This window comes from Miscanthus floridulus, chromosome 3 (assembly GCF_019320115.1).
Source record: "Miscanthus floridulus cultivar M001 chromosome 3, ASM1932011v1, whole genome shotgun sequence".
NCBI lineage: Eukaryota > Viridiplantae > Streptophyta > Magnoliopsida > Poales > Poaceae > Miscanthus > Miscanthus floridulus.
This window is the reverse complement of record NC_089582.1, coordinates 114,229,137-114,244,537: the sequence shown is the minus strand read 5'-3', so window position 1 is coordinate 114,244,537 and position 15,401 is coordinate 114,229,137.

Sequence of the window (15,401 nt, the reverse complement as noted above, 5' to 3'; positions counted from 1 at the left end):
ATTTGAGAATTGCCCAAAGTCGATACAAGAGCTATGCTGACAAAAGAAGAAGAGAACTTGAGTTTAATGTGGGAGATTTTGTCTATCTCAAGGTATCCCCGCTACGTGGAACTATCAGATTCCATGTGAAAGGAAAGCTTGCCCCTAGATTTGTTGGCCCAAACAAGATACGCAAGAGGATTGGAAAACTCGCTTACAAACTTGAGCTACCTGAGGAATTGGCATGTGTACATCTCGTGTTTCATGTATCCCAGCTACGCAAGTGTTTGAGAGTGCCCGATGAAGTAATCCCAACTGATACACTTGACATTCAAGATACTCTTGAGTATAAAGAACATCCTATCAGAATTCTAGGTAGAGATACCAAAGAGACTCGAAGCAAAACTATTCCTATGTGCAAGATCCAATGGAGCAATCACACTAAGAGAGAAGCAACATGGGAGAAAGAGTCTGACCTTCGGCTACAATATCCTTATCTCTTCAAAGAGTACGTTACGCTTTAATCTCGGGGACGAGATTCTGTTAAGGGGGTAGGACTGTAACAACCCAAAAATCCACACACCAAAAATCACAACTACAAAATTTTTGTGTTAGCCCTATGTGATGTTGAGTGACACATGTAGAAGCCCAACCCTAGTTTTGGATTGGATGCGACCCAACTAGGTTAAAATCATAAGCATAGTTTGGTTTTATGCCACATGTGTAATTAAATTCCTAAATAAATAAATCATGCATGCATCCTTAGACCCACTTGTGATTTGGATTCTTTTGCCTTATGTGATGTTTAACTAACTTATTTAATATTTATGATAAACCCTAACCAAATTAGCAACAAATAAAAGAGAAAGGAAAGAAGAGGGAGCAGCAGCAGCCCAGGCTTGCTCAGCCTTGCGAACTAGCCCGCCTGCCCTTTCACGCGCGTAGCCCATGAAGCCGGCCTAGCATCACCCTACCGCCCACGTGCGCACAAGCCGCTGACAAGCCAGACCCACCCATCAGTCGTCACGCACTGCATGCCACCGTATCAGGACAAGCTAACAAATGGCCCCCCTCTGATAGCCGCACAACAACAGGGTGTTCTTCCTCCCCACGCCAACCTCTCCCTCGACCGGGAACCGACCAGTGTGGTAGGCGCAGGCCTAGGGTCATGCAAATCACATGACCTTGTTCCCCCTTGCGCCGCGCTTATGCTACCGCACGAGAGCCGTTGGATGCACCACACGCATCACCACCACCCGATCGCCGTCCGCCATTGGAGCCCTTGGAGCTCGGCTATAAAAGCCAATGTCCGTGAGCCCTAACCCTCAGCCCGTTCACCACCACCGCTGGTGGCGCAGGACCACACAGCGTCAAGCTGAGAGAGAGGGAGGAGGGAGAAGTAAGGTGGAGAAGGAAGCCACTGCGGGGAGGACCTCGCCGGAGCTAGGAGCACCGCCCTGATCAGCTATAGCGACATAGCTGCTTGGCATGGCACTGCATCACCTCATCACGGCCTCACCTCACCACCGCACCACCATCCTACCACCACGGACCCTGCGGTGAGCCATCTTGCTGAGACCACCTCCCTAGCCAAATGGAACATGCACCGCCATGATCGAAACCTTGCTGAAGCTTCAAACTCTAGCCTAGCCCAACTGGTTAGCTAGGGAGACCGCCATGGCCACGCTTGCTGAGACCTAGGACGCACCGAGTGCACTGACATCAGCCAAAAGGAGGACCCCAGCCATGACGTTGTACATCAGAGCAGGAGCGCACTTGCATAGGCACACTCACCGTGGCTGAGACCACAACCATGGCAAGACCACCACATCTTCTACGTTGCGGTAAAGGCGACGTTGACACCCCGACTAGTTCTGCCATGATGAGAGACACACTACGCTCACCTTAGTCAAGGAAGGAGCCCACCGGAGCCCTGTGTTGCCGCACCACACCTCGTCGGAGCGCCACCGCCTCTGTTTTGCCCCCACCACCATGGCCAGAGCCACTAGGAGCACCAAGAGCTCCTTCAACACGCCCACCATGGTCATAGAAGCACCATGGAGCTCACACGCTCCTCCAACTAGGCTCTCGCTACCACCGTAGCCCTGTCCATGCACGCCGATGAACCCACGCCGCTGTTCACTGTGGCCAAAACCTTAGAAAGCCCCAACCGCCACCTTGACCCCACCACTGCACTCACCGAGGCTTGGCCATGCCTTTGCCTACCTTAATCGCGCACCGGTACCACCCAAGCGGTTCGCCGGAGAGTTCACCACCGGTGGGAGCATGCCAGGGAAGAAGCAGGGGAATTTTCCCCTCGTCGACCATGTTCTGAGCAGCTCCACCGAGCTCCAACCATGACCCCGTCGGCCATGTCCCGAGCAGCTCCGCCGAGCACCGACCATGTCCTGAGTAGCTCCGCCAAGCTCCGACCACGACCATGTCGTGCACGTGAACCAAACCCTAGGAAGGAGTAAGTGGACCAAGTCCTTCATAGACTGGCTCTACGGTCTATGGACCAACATAGGCGGGTTCACCATGAATCGTGCCTCACCTGCGCTCGTGGATCATGACCCGCTAGTGGCCTAGTAAGACAACGTGGCCGCACCAGCATGTGCCATGTGGCGGGCCAAGACTGGCCCAAATCCAGGCCCAACCAGCCCAGTCGAGGCCTAGCCTGTATTGGCCATTGACCGATCAACGATGACCGTTGACTAGGGCCACATTCCAGTGACACCGCCATGCGGGACCCCACCTGTCAGTACTAGAACTGAGATGATGACATCATGCTAACGTCATACTGATGTCAGCATACCACGTGGACCAATAGGAGCGTGATACGTGTCAGCACGATATTAATTCAGCCTTTTCCCATTTTCAGAAATGATTGAAACTTCGGAAATTCATAACTAATTCATACAAACTCAGAAAAATACAAGACCAGGACCAAAATTCATCGAAAATCGAGCTCCACGCAATGAACCCATGTTTGAATGCATTTGGTTCTTTTGAATTTTCATTGCTTTTTGTGCTATTCTATAGACGTCGCTAACATGACTATAATGCGATCATTTGTAGACTCGGAGGAGAAATAGACGGACGAGGACCGAGAGTACCGTGAGGAGTATAGAGATGACTTCACTAAAGGTGCCACATCCCACCCAACCTCATAGCACCTATTACACATGGCTAATATAGAACTGCTATTGCTTTACTTTATTGTTATATTCACACTATGATAGGACTTGCATGGTAGTATGCTTAATTGATGGCCTTTACCTTGACGCAACCTTACCCCTGCTTACCCTGCTATTAGGCTAGACACACGCTTGCTGCTATATTTCACTGTTTATTATTTCTACTATGCTTGTATATACTACATTAATGTGTGGTGGAAACTGGAGTTATCTAGACTTTGGGGAGAGTGCTACGTGTGTGACTTGGGTGCGTGGAGGGTAAGGGTTGTGTCGACCAAGTTGGAGTATACGACAAGCCTAGGGCAAGTCTTGCCGTGGGGTGCTACCTGGGCACCCCTAGAATGGATACCTATGGTGGGTAAATGGTATATGAGGTGGTCCTAGGTGTGAACCTGTGATGGGAGAAGCCCGGGGTGGAGGTGCTATGGTGCCACGGTAAATGGAAACCCTGATGAAGACAATCTGGCTTGGTCATCCCTAAGGACTTACTAGTACTTAGATTCACCGAAAAGCCCTATGTACCACTCGCCCTATATGGTGCGGGATGGCTGGACTACTTAGTAGGATATTGCCACTACTGCTAGGTTGATAGCGGATAGTGTAAGGAGGTACGTGGCATGGAGGATTTCCCCCACACCCTTCCGAGACTTCATGGAGACCTTGTGGACCCGGCTCATGACTCATAGTTTCAGCCACCCCAGACTAGACTTGGGGTGTACCAAGGCTGAATGGTAGAGTGGTATTATCCTAGGCTAGCAAGCGGCCGGAATCAGCCCAGTTGATGACGGTCAGCGAAGAAGGTAGATCTTGTGGTTATGTAAAACCTCTGCAGAGTGTATGGTTGATCGATCAATACATGTGTCGACTTGTCGGCTATGGACCTTTCCTGGGTTTCGCTTAAACTAGATAGCGAGATGACTCCTTCTCTTCTTCCCCTGTGAGAGAGTGTCAGTCGTAGCCAGGGGCTATAGGCCATGAGACAGTGCCGAGAGGGAGTTGGCCTGTCAATTGAGCGATGGTATGGAGATGGTGGTATATCGATCCTAGGATCGAAACCTGGCTCTGGACGGAAATGGGGTGGAATGTGTGTGGGAATGGTGTTAAAACTTGACTACACTATTATATACTTGATATGTTAATACATAGGAAACCCCAGCCTTATAGGTTCCTTTTGATGATATCCAACTTGCATCCAATTTCCGCAAAGCATAGTTCATAGGGTGGGAGTGGCCAGTACAAATCGTACTGATAAATTTTGGCACACAGGTTCTGCTGAGGAGTATAGCTCTGAGGAGTTTGACAGTTGAGGGGATCGTTCCTACGCTCGAGTTTTGGTGATCTTATCTTCAAGCTGTTCTAAATGTATGCTACTTTTGATTCCGCCAATGCGGCGATGTAATAATTTATGTAATTCCGCACTATTTGTACTCTGATATTATCGTTGTATGGATGTGGTATTCGACTGGAAGTTGGATAATATGATCTACAACGATCTTATTACACTTCACTCTGTGGATTTTCCTTTGTGGAAATCAGGTCATTTCAGATCTGGTATGCCTTGGTAACTTTCTCGTAGCCTAGGAGCACCATCAGTGTGCTCCTGTCCTCCAACTTGGTGAGGATTGGCTTCATTTTCCTGACATGGCCGATGCAGCCGAATGTTCGAAGAAAGGACATGCTCAGCTTGCGCCCATACCAAGCTTTGAACAACATCATGCCCTTCAGGGCCTTTATGGGCACGCGGTTGATGATGAACACCACCGTGGTCACTGCCTCACCCCAGAACCTTACCGGCATGCTCTTGGCCTTCATCATGGATCGAGACATGTCGACCACCGTTTGGTTCCGCCGCTCCACCACACCATTCTACTATGGCGAGTACGGCATGGTGTGGTGTCACAGGACACCCTGACCCATGCAGTACATAGTGAACTCCACTGAAGTAAATTCACCACTGTGGTCAGTCCGCAGCACGTGCAACTTCTTGATCACCTCCATCGTCTTGTCCTTGCTCGTCAAGAGTTGTAGCCATATATAGTGACTATAATCATCTAGGAGCAGGTGGAAGTACCACCGACCACCATTTGTGGCTGGCATGATTGGCCCGCAGAGATCGCCGTGGACGAGCTTAAGAGCGTCCGCCGCACGATACTTGGCCGCCTTTGGGAACGACAACCTCCTCTGCTTTCTAGGCAGGCATCTGTCACATAGCTCGCCTACGTGCTTGATGTGGGGCAGCCCTTGGACCATCTTCTCCATGTGACCAAGCATGTCAAAGCTAAGATAGCCAAACCAAGCATGCCATGGCCATAGCTCCTCGGTGTGCCATACTGCCAGGCACACCGGCTGCTCCACCTTCAAGTCGAGCAGGTACAGCCAGTTTTGGGACCTCTTCACCTTGGCAAGAAGGCGCTGCTCTCAGTCCCTGATCCTAAGGACGTTGTCCTTGATCAGTACCTCACTGCCGCGCTCATTCAGCTGGCCAATGCTGATGATGCTGGAATGCAGTTGTAACAGAACCGTCTAATTTATAAGAGCACAAGTACAAAAACGATCGCCGAAACGATCAAATTCTCACACTTGAGCCCATATAAACCCAGTAGTCAACTGAAACCACGAAGGATTTCAATCCAACTTGCATAAAACCAAGATCATAGTGATTCAACATAACACATCACACATTACAACATTTCACAAATAGTTCGCAGATAGATTACAACACATCGGAGTCATAGTTATTATAAACCATGTCTTGTAAAGTAGCGGAAGCAAATAGTTTAACTCACACACACGAGTTCAAATACAAGTACCAGCTTACCGATCACATCCCATAAAAGCATTCGGATAAGATAAATAGAGATCATGCCCATGATTTAGTCTTCGTCACCCGTCGGGTGGAGACAGTACTTACAGAAGCCCTAATAAAGAAGGTCATCTGCAACAAGAGGGAATAAACCCTAAGTATGAGAATGTACTCAGCTAGACTTACCTATCAGAAACTGTGGGGGTATTAACCCCTATACCCTTACGGCTAGGCTTGGGCCGACCCGGATCAGGGGGTCCGATCCACTAAAAGACAACGTGCGGCCCGACCAACCTGTTTGGAGTCCCGCGCAAGGAGTCAAGGCAGATTTGGAGATCAAGCAAGATCCTAGTCGGTTAGAATAGGAATCCTTATCCGGCCACCTATGACAATTATAACTGGCTAGGATTAGTTTCTAGATCTATAACCCTATCCCTCGGACTATATAAGGCGGGCAGAGGACCCCTCTAAAAAACATCTCTCATTGACATACAACAATACAATCAGACACATGACGTAGGTATTACGCCTTTACAGTGGCCGAACCTGGATAAAACCTTATGTCTGTCTTGCGTTACCATCTTGTTTGTTGCTTGCGCATCTGTCTGCCGATAATCTACTACCTTAGGTATACCCCTAGGTAGACTACCGACCATATTTCGTCGACAGTGGCACGCCAGGTAGGCGGTGTGTGTACTACTCTCCAAGTGAACAAGATGGTCATCATCTCTGGCTCCGTGGCTACACCGAACGGCCTTACGTTCACCGTTGGCCAGATCACCTAGACCACCGGCTCCGATGACTTGATCGCCATGACCACGGAGGAGGTGTGGATTCAATCTATGTCGACCACTACTTCTCCTACATCGGCTATGGCTCTGACCATGGTGGATCTAGCTCCAACCATAGTGGATCTGGCTCCAACCACAGTGGATCTGACTCCGACCACGCCCGCATCGTCTTCAGCCATGCCAACAACCCGTCGTCCGCTTCCTCGCTACAAAGGGAAGCAGATCGACAACACCGACCTGCTCGACTCCATCGATTGGGTCGGCACCAAGCTTGCTAAAACCCTAGCTCTAGTAAGTTCAATTCAAAGTCAACCTAATGAGCAGGCAATCGCAACCCACAACAGATCTACCCAACCAGCTCAGGCCAATCGTCCTGCACGACTCGGTACAGATCTCGTGGTCACATCTACTCCTAAAGGGCGCTCCGCTCATCGCCGGCCAGCCTCCACGATGGGTCTCTAGCTCTTCGAGTATGAAGCCTCAATGGAGAACTACCAAGTCCAGCCCTATGGCCTGCGAAACACTGCCTCCAACTACACATACAATATACAACACTGCTCGGATCGGTGTTTTATACATCGACCTCGGCCAAAGCCATGCAACTTCATCAACATGGTCTGGATTGAGGATTATCAAGAAAGATTTGTCCACATAGTCCAAGAGGGTGGCTCCAGCTCCTCATCTGGCGTCACATCTAATGCCTCTATTCACACTAAGCTCTAGCATCATGATGATGAATGCATTGAATACGATCTAGATATCCCAGACCACGCCCTGGGGTTCCCACAATTCCCGTCTTTCCCACCAAGGCGAGGGGACTTGATCAATGTTGTTAGTAATGATGAACCACCGACAGTCAGCAAAATGGAACAAGAAAGGCTTGCACGCAAAGCACACAATATTGACCGGTTTAATCGCCGACAAATCGAAGCCGAAGCAGAAGAGGAGGCATGACGCATAAGGGTCTAGCCACGCGACCTCAACAATGCCTTCGATAGGGTGGGGGACAAATTGGTATTTAGGACTCCAAGCGCCAACGTAGCTATCGCTATGGCGATAATGCAATGGCTACCCAATACCCCTGAAACCTAGGTAGGTCATGATGATATACAAGGTTACCTGATGGCTGCTATGGCCCAGACCGCAGAGATCATAAATCAAGCCTGGGCTCCATCTGTCTCTATCGAATCAAGCCACAGCCGCTAGTACTCAAGTCACTCACAGCCACCCAACCAACATGGCTTGTGCAACAATGACCCATCAGACAACCGTTAAGGTGGAAACGGTGGCCATGATGGTGGTCAGGACGACAACCATCATTGGGAGGACAACCGTCACGACATTCGGGATGACAACCGCCGAGACAACCGCGATAATCGCCGTGATAACCATAGTCGCAGGGCTAATCAGGATGGCAACCGAGATCGCCGTGATGGCAATAACGATCTCCGCAATTACCTCGGAGGACATGATCTACGTGATCGCATCAACCAAAGAGCCAACGATCGTGCATCCCACGAAAGCTATCGCCGCATGGAATATGATACTTCCCACGGCCCACTGAGTTTGAAGTAGTTTACTCCGCACCTTTGCCAAGTCATATGGCCCAAGAACTTCAAGCTCAAAAAACTTTAGAAGTACGATGGCAAGGAGAACCCCAAATTATGGGTCATGCTCTATGAAACTGCGTGTAGATTAGCCATGGCTGACGAGCATGTCATGTCTAACAACTTCCCAGTCGTTGTTGGCCACGTAGGTCACCAATGGCTGGTTAGCTTGCTGACAAACTACTTTGATTCTTGGCAAGAGCTCAAGCAAGCCTTCATCGACAACTTCATTGCTACTTGCGAGCAACCCGACAACAAATATGATCTATAGTGGATTCAAGATCGGAAAGATGAGCCACTGCGCGAGTACGTCCGACGTTTCTCAGAATGAGCATCAAGGTCCCATCAATCTCCGACAACAAGACAATCGAGGCTTTCATCACTGGCATCCGCTTCCATGGTGCCCTAAGGGACAAGCTCCTCCGCAAGAGACCTAAATCAGTCACAGCGCTCCTAGCCACTGCTAAAAAATATGCGGACGCCGATGATGCCAAAAAGATAATTATCGAAGAAGCAGCAAGGGCTCCACGCTCCGACCACCCCCACACCACGACGACTACCACAGCAACCGTGGTCAGAATGACAATTTTGACCGCCGCAACCAGTGCAATGACTTCCGCGACCACCGCGACCAACGTAATCAGCGGCGTAACCGCCGTGACGATTACAGGGGCAAGCGTGCTCGGGAAGATGACGGCGAGGTCAACACCGTTAAAAAAGGTGGTGGATGTCATAACTATGAAGAAGACTATGCTAAAGCATTGAAAGGGCCCTGCCAGCTCCATCCCAAGTCAAACCATACCATGGAGAATTGCTGTGTTCTCAAGTCTATCTACACGTGTCAATAGGCTCCGTATACATCCGACAAGCCTAACGACGCTGGGGAATAGCACAACAAGGACAACGATGATGAAGACGTAGATCCCCATCACAAGTACATCAAGCCAACCGATCGCGTGCACACCATCATTGGAGGCAAAGTGTCCATCGAGACCAAATGAGAACGCAAGCTGCTCGCCCGCTCTTGCTTGAACGTGGCAAACACCGACAACCTCATCACCGATCAGCGGCTCCCTCCTTGGTCTCACCGCGAGATCTCCTTCAGTAGAAAGGACCAATGGGCCGTAATACCTGAACTAGGACATTTTCCCTTGGTCCTCGATCCTTGTATCAACAAGGTTCAATTCGATAGAGTGCTGATTGACGACGACAGCTCCATCGATATACTATTCAAGAATAGTCTACTAGCCCTGAAGATAACCTAGGTGGATCTCAAGCCATACGAGGCACAGTTCTAGGGTGTTCTCCCTGGACAGAGCTCCACACCTCTCGAGCAGATCACGCTACCTGTGCAGTTTGGGACCCCGGACCACTTCCGCACCGACTACGTTAACTTCATGGTCGCTGACTTTGACGGCACCTACCATGCTATCCTTGGTCGACCATCGCTCACCAAGTTCATGGCCATACCTCATTATAGGTATTTGGTGCTCAAGATGCCTACCGAGAAAGGAGGTCTAACTCTCAAGGGCAACGTATACGCAGCTTATACCTATGAGGATGACAACTTTAAAATAGCAAAGGCTCATGACCTCTCTATTCGCATGGCTGAGACCATGCTCGATGCCAAGAAGACCCCAGCCGACCACCTAGAGATCCCCAAGCTCGAGGCTCCATGCAAGAACATCATGTCCAAGGAGCACAAGGTGATCCAGCTGGTCGACGGTGATCCTAGCAAAATGACCCTTATCGGGGCCAACCTGGATCCAAAATAGAAAGACGCGCTCGTCAGGTTCTTGAGGAGCAACGTGGATGTGTTTGCATGGAAACCTGCTAACATGCCTAGTGTACCTCGAAATCTGATCGAGCACTCCTTGAGTGTCAACTGCAAGGCCAAACCTATCAAGCAGAAGCTACGACGGTTCGCTCATGACAAGAAGGAGGTGATTAGGGTAGAAGTTACATAGCTTTTGGCAACCGGATTTATCAAAGAAGTGTATTATCTGGAGTGGTTAGCCAACCCAGTTCTTGTATGCAAAAAGAATAATGAATGGAGAATGTGCGTTGATTACACCGATCTCAACAAACACTGCCCTAAAGACCCCTTCGGCTTACCTCGCATAGATGAGGTCATAGATTCAACCGTTGGTTGTGAGCTACTTTCCTTTCTCGATTGCTACTCTGGTTATCACTAGATCGCTCTCAAAAAGGATGACCAGATCAAGACATCTTTTATCATGCCTTTCGGCGCCTACTGCTACACGACCATGTCATTTGGGCTCAAGAACGCCGGAGCTACCTATCAACGTGCCATACAGGCCTGCCTCAAAGATGAGATAAAAGATGACCTCATTGAGGCTTATGTCGATGATGTAGTTGTCAAGACCAAGGAAGCACATACCCTTGTTGATGACCTAGCACGCACCTTTGCAGCCCTTAATACATTTCAATGGAAGTTAAACCCAAAGAAGTGCATCTTTGGTGTTCCTTCTGGTATATTGCTTGGCAACGTCGTCAGTCATGACGGCATATGCCCTAACCCGAAGAAAGTCAAAGCTATCTTAGACATGAAGCCACCCAAAAAGGTGAAGGATGTCCAGAAGCTTATCGGATGCATGGCTGTTCTCAGTCATTTCATATCAAGATTAGGAGAGAAAGGACTACCATTTTTCAAGCTGCTCAAAGCATCCAAGAGTTTTGAGTGGTCAGAGGAAGTAGACGCTACCTTCACACAGCTAAAACAATACCTTACATCACCTCTGGTCCTCACTGCTCCTAGAGAAGATGAAACTCTCCTACTTTACATTGTAGCCACTAATCGGGTGGTCTCCACTACCATGGTGGTCGAGCGTGATGAGCCTGGCCATGCCTACAAGGTACAACGACCAATATATTTCATCAGCGAGGTACTCAATGAATCCAAGACTAGGTACCCACAGATTCAGAAACTGATATACGCCATACTGATAACATCCCAAAAGTTGAAACATTACTTCGACGGATATCATGTGGTGGTCATGACCGAGTATCCTCTAGGGGACATCATTCGCAACAAGGATGCAAACAGGTGCATTGTCATGGAGCTATGCCCTTTCTCCTTGGAATTTGCAAGCCGTACTACAATCAAGTCTCAGGCACTCGTCGATTTCATCGTCGAGTGGACAGACTTAAGCACACCTGCCTCTCAGGGGCCTAATGAGTATTGGAAGATGTACTTCGATGGCTCTCTCAACATCAATGGTGTAGGAGCAAGAGTCCTTTTTGTGTCACCATCCAAGGAGCAGCTCCGGTACGTCCTCAGGATTTATTTCCCAGCATCTAATAATGCCGCCGAGTACGATGCATGCCTACATGGTTTGTGCATTGCGGTCGAGCTCGGTGTCAAATGTCTCTATGTCTACAGAGACTCAGCTCTGGTCATCAACCAACTCAACAAGGACTGGGACACAACCAGCAAAAAGATGGATGCATACTGCAAATTGATCAGAAAGCTGGAAGGCAAGTTCTACGGCATCGAGTACACACACGTGGTCTGAGACAAAAATCAAGCAGTAGATGCGCTGTCAAAGTTAGGATCATCCTAAGCCAAAGTCCCACATGGCGTATTTGTTCAGGACCTGCTCACGTCTTCCATCGAAGAGGAAGATCCCACGGTCGACAAGCCTCTAGACCAGCTATTGGTGGCTATGGTTCCGACATCAAGCACCACCGAACCACCTCCAACCACTAATGAGCCTGACTAGAGAGTACCTTTCATCAAGTACCTGATAGATGGTAGCAGTTACACTGATCGGACAAAAAACGAGCGCCTAATGCGTCACAGTAAGCAGTATCTGCTCATCGATGGCAAATTATGGCGCAAGAACGCAAAGGAGGAAATCTTGATGAAGTGTATAACCCGGGAGGATGGTGAACATCTCCTAGACCAAATCCACTCTGGCTCCTATAGCAACCATGCGGTCTCGAGAATGCTGGTTGGTAAGGCTTTCCGAGCAGGGTTCTATTGGCCGTCAGCTGTGGCCGATGCAGAGAAGCTAGTCCGCCATTGTGATGATTGTCAGTTCTTCGCCAAGAGAATCCATGTACCGGCACATGAGATCTAGACAATACCAGCCTCTTGGCCTTTCGCATGCTGGGGACTAGATATGATCGGGCCCTTCAAACCGGCTCCTAGGAAATTTACATGTGTCTTTGTCCTGATCGACAAATTTTCTAAGTGGATAGAGTACATGCCTCTGGTATAGACATCTTTAGAAAAGGCTATCACGTTCATCGACCAGGTCATCCACCGCTTCAGCATACCCAACAGCATCATCACTGATCTGGGCACTCAGTTCACCGAGAACACTTTTTGGGACTTCTGCAATGAAAGGAGCATAGTAGTAAAATACGTCTCGGTGGCACACCCCAGAGCTAATGGATAGGTCGAGCGGGCAAATGGTATGATCTTGGATGCACTTAAGAAGAGGATATACAGAGAAAACAACAAGGCTCCTAGAAGATGGCTCAAAGAATTACCAGCCATGGTCTGGGGCCTCAGAACCCAGCCCAGTCGCAATACCGGCGTATCACCATACTTTATGGTTTACGGTGCTGAGGCAGTGCTCCCAGCAGATATAGCCTTTAGATCAGCACAGGTAGAGAACTTCGATGAAGACAAGGCCAATGTAGCGCGGGAGCTATAAGTGAATAGTGTAGAAGAGAAGCGGCTCGATTCTTGCGTACGCATAGCCAAATACCTTGCTGTTTTGCGTAGGTACTATAACAAGAACGTTAAGGAGCGGTTCTTTGTGGTTGGGGACCTGGTTCTGAAGTGGAAGACAAATCAGGCTGGTGTCCACAAACTCGCAACTCCATGGGAAGGGCCCTTCATGATAAAGGAAGTTACACGACCTACGTCTTACAGGTTAGTTCACCTGGATGGTACGGACGTACCCAATTCATGGCACATCGACAAGCTTAGGCGTTTCTATGCTTAACTGCTAAGATATGTACTCCTCTTGTACTTTCGATTTAATTCAATAAAGCTACTATGATTTCTCTGACCACTCTAATGTGTCACCTCGAAGTCCATTATTATTCTAACTTAACCAGTCAAAACCGACCTCCATTCCTTCCTGGGTTTTCATAGCAGGCCCTGTCTCCGGTTCCTCCCAACATGTGCATGAGATCTGCTCTCTATGCTATGGGTGATTGGTAGGTCCCCTCTGGTTTGACTTGTCTACGTCTACATGTGCATAGGCTATGCTCCTCACACTCCAACCACAAGATAAACCAGGGCCATACAAACCTATCAAGACGACGTGTCAACTAAACTAGTATAACTAAACAGAATGCTAACATGTTCTCACTTAGTTACACCAACGCGAGATTCAAGCTTAAATACGTTTTTCACAAAACAAACAAGCTTATGATGATATATAGTTACGTTATTACAAGCTTGCCTGAAAAGGTCCAAGTTTACAATAACACAACTACATCTTCTTCTATAGCTATAGCCTATACTATTGGTTGGTCGGGTTATGCGGCACCTGCTGCTCGCTGGGCCTGACATTGTGCTCGAGTCCCGGGGACTCTTATACTGGTCGAGCTGAAGAAGATGGCCTCGCTGATGCCTGGCTGGTTGAGACCACAGGCTTCGCCGGTTGGCTCAAAACTGATGGCATTTCTAGCTGACTTGTTGATGGCATACCTTGTACAGGTGCTGTCCCGCATCCACACAGGTTAATGTCACCAATTATTCTTGTCGACAAGTCCAGCTAGGTCATCCGAAGCTCCTCAGCCTTGTCTGGATCTACCTCCTTTGGGTATCCAGCCTCCAGGCGCTTGAGATCGATCAAGGGGTAGTGAGCACGTACCATGCTTAGCACATGTGCACCTGTGTACTCACCTACCTCCTTCACGAACTCTTGGAACCATCCCCATGCCTTTTGGCATCTATCGACTAGTCCGAGCTGCAGCGTCCTTGGCACTTACTCTATAAGCGCTGGGTCGATAAGGTTGAGGAACGGCAAAATGCCGGTTGCCACTTCCTAGCACCGGTTTTTCCATGTGTCCTGATCCTCAGTGATCTCTAGGCATCACGCCTTCCAGCCATCATGATCTTTCATCATGGCTTCTAGATGCTTCTTGGCATTGACTTTTAAAACTGCAAACTGCACAAGACATTAAAACGTCATGCCATGATAAGATAAGGCGGGCAATAAAAGTGAGCAAGGTGGTCTAGAACACTTACTTTTCAGTTCCTCCTTTAGGCGACCACACTCTATGACCACACAGCTATTCTCCTCTTGGAGACGGACTACTTTGGCTTCTAAGCCTGCACTATAGCTGTTACTACCAACAATGCAACAACACATGTCATGCACTCGTTGTGATAAAGTGACAACTTACTTGTTTTTTCCTGCTCTTTGTTACTGAGCTAGATGACCAGGTTCTGGTTCTGCGCCTCTTGCTCTATCCTCTCATGGTTGGCGGCTTCAAGTTGGTGGCGCAAGCGTTCCACCTCGGCCGCCAGTTCTTTATTGCTTGCTGTGATCCCCTCAATCTGGTCGAAGCACTTCTTTTGGTACCTTGCGGTCTTCATTAAGTCCTGCATGTAAAAAGCTAAGTAAGATAGTTTGATTGGATAGCAGGATCAGGTGGTCAAGCAAAACATACCTGGACTTCCGTCACTAAACATTTCACAGCTCATTCAACTTTCATGGTCTCTTCGACCTCTGGGATTTCCTCATGAACAACCCATTGGTCGTTCCACCAGCGCGACACATATACATGTTGTCATTTGTCCTGGGGATGGCCCAGGACCTCCTCTACTTCGTCCTCTTTGGCCTCTTCTTTGCGTAGCGATGCTGGTCCAGAGTTTGCAGCTTCTGCGATCACTATGGCCTTCCCATGGGCCGTAGCATCGGCAAACATGCTCTGTGCCACCTCCGGCTGCTGCTCCTCGGTTTGGTCTGTTACCCTTGGTGCTGAAGTGTCCCCCTTAGTAGGGTTAGTGCTCAGAGCACCTGTACTTGGCTTG